We start from the raw sequence: 6,730 nt of genomic DNA on the forward strand, positions 1-6,730 counted from the left end.
TCTCAGCTTCCTCTGAATGCAGCTTACATGTCTCGTAAAAAAGCTAGCTCATGCCAATTCAATTTCTACTCAGTTTTAGTCTGTCTTTTCTTCCGATTGAAAGATACAGATAGGGTATTTGAGGAGACCTAGCCTCTTTTGATAGCACCAGGTCATTTGTCTGGGTCACAGCTATGCTGTTAGGAGATTTCACACAGAAGTTTTCACCCATTGACTCTATCTGTAATACTGCAAAAATCAAACAGTGGTTTACAGTTTGGAACCAGAGAAGCCCATTTATTTTACTGTATAAACAGACTTTTTTTCACACTTTTTGAACAAGCGTAAGCGTAAGAAATGATAAAGAGTTCAGGAATGATGGCTTAAAACACTTCGACCCCAAAGAGCTCTTGGCTTACTCTAGTATTTCCTCTCCATCCATGCTTTTATGTCCTCTTAATCTTATAGACTCTGATAGAAACTGTTTGTGGGAAAAAATATTTCCTAGCAGTGATGGTGGGCTACACAACAGAAGCCATTTTTGAATTGCCTTGAAGCATAAGCAATTTTGCATAATCTTAAAAAAAATAAAATCAGGTAATTTGAAAGTAAGCCGACGTGGGGTTTGACTCTGATTCTGTTATGTATATGTAAATAGGTCTTTATGTTGCTTGCTGGTTGCTAAATGTAATCTAAATGCACAGATGTTTTCCTTTTTCTCTTTTTATTAATTTTTTCCATTCTTGAGAGAAATGATGTGGTACAGACCGCAACAAACTGTACAAAACCCCAGTAGGAAGGCCAGTTCTTCAGAAATGCCAGTAATTGTGGAGCAGGTAGCATAACATGCAAATGATTCTGTGAATTTCAGCCACTTGCCAGCCAGCCTTTGAGGCCTTTCAAAGAAAAATTAGCAGCCCTTCAAACTGCAGAGACAGGGCTTTGCTCCTCAGATGGTAACTGAGGGTCTTTTCTTCCAATCTATCTTGTCCAGATCTTGGTGAATAACCTCACCATCACCTGTCTTGTTAGACCAGATTTCTTCCTTTTCTAAAAATACACGATAGCTATTAGGTTGTACACCATAACAGCTTCAAGGAAGTGCTGCTTATAAATCAGAAGTCTCAGCCTATAGCAAATACAAGTAAAAAGTGTTGGTTTTGCAGTCAGTTTTTGGTAAGCAATTCAGAAGTCTGCTGCACAAAAGAAAACCATTATTTCCTTCTCTTCTCCTCCTCCCCAACATTTGTTCCAGCCATAGAAGATTTTCAGAGGTAGAGTGGTTAGCTTTCAGAGCAGAGTAAGGCCTCAATTTTTTATAAGAATCCCCGTGCAGACCAGTCAGACAGGGATTGGAAGTTGTAAAGCTACCGTGAGACTCAGCCGGAATAGAGAGCTTCCAGGAAATGTTTGGATTAGATGCAAGGAGTGGCTTTTCATTTATCAGTTCTGGAAGAAGAAATGGAGCTGAAATTGAAAATGAGAGAAATGGGAGACATCAACCCAATGGAGGCTGAAGTCAGCATCTTCAGCCTGGAAGATAAGCCAGCAGAGTGGAGACAGGTTAACCTGTAAAGGATATCATGTCCTATCATGTGGTAGAGCTTTCATTGGGACAAGTAGGAATTGCCAGGTTTTTGAGCACAGCAGCCTGTATGTCATTTACTGATAAAGGGAAAGACAATTTCTCTCTGTGGCTGCAAGTTGTGACCTTAAGACCAGGTCTGCTAACATGTTATCAAGTTGATGGCTATTGTGAATAACAAGAGGCACAAAGGGTGAGTGTGTGAAACACCAACCTTTGGGAAATGTTGCTGCAGACCCTTTGTGTGGAAAACTGAGGAGATTTCAACTCATCAGTTTCAGCTCATTGTTGTCTGCTGATATGCCTGAGCACCAGTTTCAATAGCACTTGTACGCATATAACTGCAGGGGAAAGCCTGTCCCCTCCCTGCTATGCTACAGCTCTGGTCTGGGTAGGAGACTAATATCCATTTTTGTTAAGAAATGGTTATCCAACTCTTTTTATTGAGAAATCAGACAGTAAAACTATCCATTTGATCCTGAAAGACGTGTATTGATCCCACCTTCTTGCTCCTTCCTTCCATCTGTTCTTTATGCTTCTGATAGCCACTGTCATGTTATATTTTTCAGGTACCGGTCCCAGGTTACAGCTACGCTTCAGTGACTATGGACTAGCCTACAAGAACTGGCAGTACTGAGTATAACCAGCTCCTCCCGGCTACTAACCAGCTCTCTGCAGCTGAGCAGCTTCTCTGATCATCAGCCAATGGGCTCATGACGTTTGGCCATGAAGCTAGGCTAAGCCAGAATCACATTCCATATTACTTGCTACCTGCCGAAACTTTAAAGCTTGGCTGTAGACATCTACACTTGCAGGAAGATTTCTGCTGCCATAAAGTTTTGACAACAGTAAAAACAAAATAGGGAAGCATGAGACAGCAGGCACGGTGTGCCCACTGTGCCAGCTGCACGTCAAGGTCTGCACTAAATGAAGCGCGGTCTGTGCTCTGAACGCGGTGCAGAGCTAGCCAGGGAGGCAGGAAAGCCATGGAAAGAAAATAAGATCTTGTTGAATGAACTCAAACCAAAAGGGAAAGCCAGACTCTGAGGTCTGTGTCTTTCTCATTACTCCCTAATATACGACATCATAGTGGATAGAAAAGAAATACCAGATCGAATACATTAAGGGAAGGAGCTTAAAGTGTGAAATGGTCATGGCACAACCTATCCAAAGCAAGGAGGCCATGCATTTTTACCTCCTCTAAAGTAAACATAATTCCAGGCAGGTAGATTGAGCTACCCTGACTCAGAGCAGAGTGACAAACAGGAGAATTAGGCTTCAGACGTTTTTTCCTGATTCTATGCCTTCATTTTCTTTTTTCTTTTTCTTTTTTTTTTTCCTTTTTTCATGTTTATTGGTTGGAAAGGGGAAATTTACAGATAAGGAAGGTGTAGAGTCTTTTTTTTTTTTTAAGTTTACAAAGTTTCCAATACAAACAAAACCCCATTTACTGCAGAAATGTTATTTCAAGAAAGACATTTGCTGTGAATTTCCATAACTTAATTTTATTCCATTGTATACTTTCTTGTCTCTGACTTCTCTTTAGAAAAAAACAAAATTAGAGTTTGGGACCCTGAGTGAGTTCTAAGAGAAAGGGTTTCATTCTCTGCCACATATTATGCTGATGACTGCAGAACTGCCTGGTTTTCAGAAAAAACTCTCTTCTCAATTCTATTGAAATTTCCAACTTATGATTTTTTACTTTGAGAGGAAAAAATAATAACATTTGTTACTGCTTATTATTGGTTTTGGTTTGTGTTTACCTGGATCTTACAAGCTACCAAAAAAGCCAGTGAGCAGAGCTGACATTTTCATCCTCTCCCTTTTCTACAGATACGGGGTTTTCAAGACATGACAATGTTCATGACTTAATTTTCCCAACCCTCTATAGGAGTATAAGTATTTCTTCAAATTGCATAATAGGAAACTGAATTTTAAAGATGTGACATGAATTTTGGAGCCAAACTGACAGACAACCTGATCTTCAAAGTTACTGACAAAGTGAGTTTGGGTTACTGAGCACCACTGCTAATTTATTCTACATTGTTTTAAAGGAGCACTCAAAATTGATATACATTTTTAAAAGCTACAGTCTGTAAGTACTTTGGCCTGGCTGCTGGACTCGTGCTATAACTGTAGTACCTTCACTGGGTTTTTTTAACTGCATATTTCTAATAGACATATACCAGATACCTTACTCCAAAACACCATAGCAAATACTGACCTAATTTTACTTCCAAATGTAATTGTGTGTGACGGCCGCAGAGAAAAGAGACAGTCCTGAAGAAGTTACAGTTGCTTAACTATGGCTGCTTCAGCTGTTTTTCCTTGCTTCTCGCTTCCTTTTTTAAGGTAGGAGAGAAGGCTGTGCAGAAGCACCTGTAAAACTGCTCTCAGACAATGAAGGAGAGCGACTATAGTGCTAATAGACATTTGAAGAGTTTCCAAGCTTTGATTTTTTTTACTTTTAGATTTTTATCCAAAGCCTACTGTGCTCAGATTAGCTCAGCCTGGTCTTTTAGCCTGAAGAATGACAGGGAAGTTTTAGTTGCTTGTAGAGGATCAGCTCAGTGGTAATCTTTGAAGTCTCTCTAACACAACATATCTTTCCCCATATTGCCACCTGCATAGCGCTGTGAATTGAAATGGTGGCAGGGGAATATCGAAGGCAAAATTCACAAGCTGCAGCAGCAGCAGCAGTTTGGGCAGCCCTCAGCCTTGTCAGCCTGCTCCTGCATCACCCTCCCTGCCAGGGAAGTACAACGTGAACTGATCCAGGGTAAAAACCAACCCTCTCCAAACCCGTGTTTGCTCAGAGCGTTGCTCAGTGTCCAGGTTGGTGCGAGGCGGGCGCCTGCACTGGGAGCTGCACGCACCATGGGCTTGCACTAGAAGAAAGGGGTGTGAAATGACAGTGTGCGGCATCCTCACAAGGTGCCTGGTTAAGCGCTTTGCACTGCGCTCATCACATTATCACAGCGCTCGGTGCCGGCCGACAGCACCTCCAGCACTGCAGGCTGCTCTGCTGAGGGAGCCACCCCAATAAAGGTGAACAGATAACATGAGGACCGCAGCCAGATGCCTGGAGAGTGAGAGGGGAGAATAGTTGAAGTTGGTACCAAGAGGCAATTACGTCCGTGAAATGCTACGTCAGTTGAGACAGAGTTTAGATACGCATTGAATAAAAGGATTGTGCTTTAGCATTTTTTGATTGGCCTATTACATTGATGATAATGATAATAACTAATGCAATTATTAGAGTTTTGCTATTTTTTTTCATTTTATTAAAGGCTCAAAAACATTCAAAGGCATTAAATTGCTTGGAAGGAAAAATCATATGCTAAAATTGTATTTTTAGTGATCTTCTGTCCTAACTAAGAAAAATTACAGATAAAGCTTTTTTATCTGCAGTGCAGAATAAATAGATAAAAACAGATTCAAGACAATACAAGCAAAACTAGGCCAAACAAACTCTTCCAATATAAGAAACTACACCTGCTCATCTAAATCTCCCTTCCTGCTCCCTCTATATTTTGGCTTGCAGCACTCCGAAGCCTTGTGAGACAGCTGTGTCCTGAAGATGGATGCCTCGGTGCTCTTGCGGATGGTTCAGAATCTCCCAGTCTTCTCCTGTCCTGTAAGCTCTGTGAATCTATATTCGTATTTGGATGATGTGTGAACCCTTCAAACACACTCTTCAGTCGAGCCGAAAACTAAGCGGAGTGTGGGCTGTCCTCTTCTGCCTAATGAAATCCTTGAAATGAGGAGCTGAGTATTTTCTTTGCAACTGAGTATTTCTTAGGACCTACCATGACTGGCTTCTCAAAGTAAAAGTTTTGTTAGCCGCTAGAACCTGGAATGCCAAACAGCCCTGGGCACTTGCTGCGTCTGCTGCACTGTTCAAAGAAATAAAATGTTCCAATACATTCATTCTGGTAAGCATCATTATTTATGACCTCCTCACAATGACAAAAGAGAAGGAATGTGATTTGTCCCAAAGTTTGCTGACAAATATGAGAGGAAATATTTTTTAAACTAGTGACGGATATGAAAGGACAGCATATTCCAGGTGAATGAGGAGTAGGCAAAATGTCTCCTCCTTTCAGATATGTTTCTACAAGTTCTTTTTTTTTTTTTTTAATTCATGCTGACAAGCATACACTGAACCTAGCAGATAAATATTTTACTCAGATTTTATGCTGTCACTGACATGTTTGCACAGCAAGAATCAAGTCTGCTCCTCATTTTCAGGGGCATGCCAAAGCAAGTGCCAGCCTACACAGCTCTGCTCTTCCGAGGGCAGACTTTTCTCTGATGGCTGTCCCTGGCAGGTACAGCAGGGCAGGGGTGCAGAAATAGCTAATTACTTGTCAATTCTGTAGTCTAACGAGTCAAATGCGACTGGCACAAAGGGGCAGCTGCCGATATGATAGCTGCATTTTGGTATTCAGCAGCCTGCCAGCAGGAAAATGGCTCCAGCTGCAGGAACTGGGTAAGTAGGTTCCTCCTGCCCAGAGCCGTGGCTGCGTTAGCGGGGCTGGGAGCAGTCAGCGCTGGCTCTGCACTCACGGGATTTTTACCAATCATGTTATTAACCATAGCTGCATTTTACCAAGCCAAAAAGAGGATTTGCATGAATTATTACCCAATGCTGAATAATTTTCTGAATCAATCACAAGTTTCAGCACTTGATATAGCCGTTGCTAGTTACCGGGTAACATTTTCAACATGTGCTAGGCTGCTGCCCAGATGAGATTTTAAGCAAGTTGATCTAGAAATGTGATATCATGAGTTTGATGTACAAATGTACAAAAGGAGGTTAGGGGACAGGGACTCCTCAGTTATGTAAAGTTACTCTTTACCATTTTACTACAGTAAGATACAAACTGGTAACCTGTAGTAAGTTTTGTTCACAAGACCAGCTGATTCAACAACAGCAGGAAAAGACATTTCGTAAGCACTGTTGGGTATTGCTGCCAGCAGAACTTTTGTGCTTTTCTGTTTAGAATAGCAGCACCTTCAGCTATAGGTGCCAGGTACTTTTTATCCTTTTATTAGCTGTTCTCTCTTCCCCTCAGCTGCTTTCACACACCCTTGGTAACTGAACACAAAAAGCGCAGTTCCCAAGAGACCAGTGGCATGATAATAATCATCTCTTTCTTACGG

Source organism: Grus americana, chromosome 2 (genome assembly GCF_028858705.1).
Source record: "Grus americana isolate bGruAme1 chromosome 2, bGruAme1.mat, whole genome shotgun sequence".
Lineage (NCBI taxonomy): Eukaryota > Metazoa > Chordata > Aves > Gruiformes > Gruidae > Grus > Grus americana.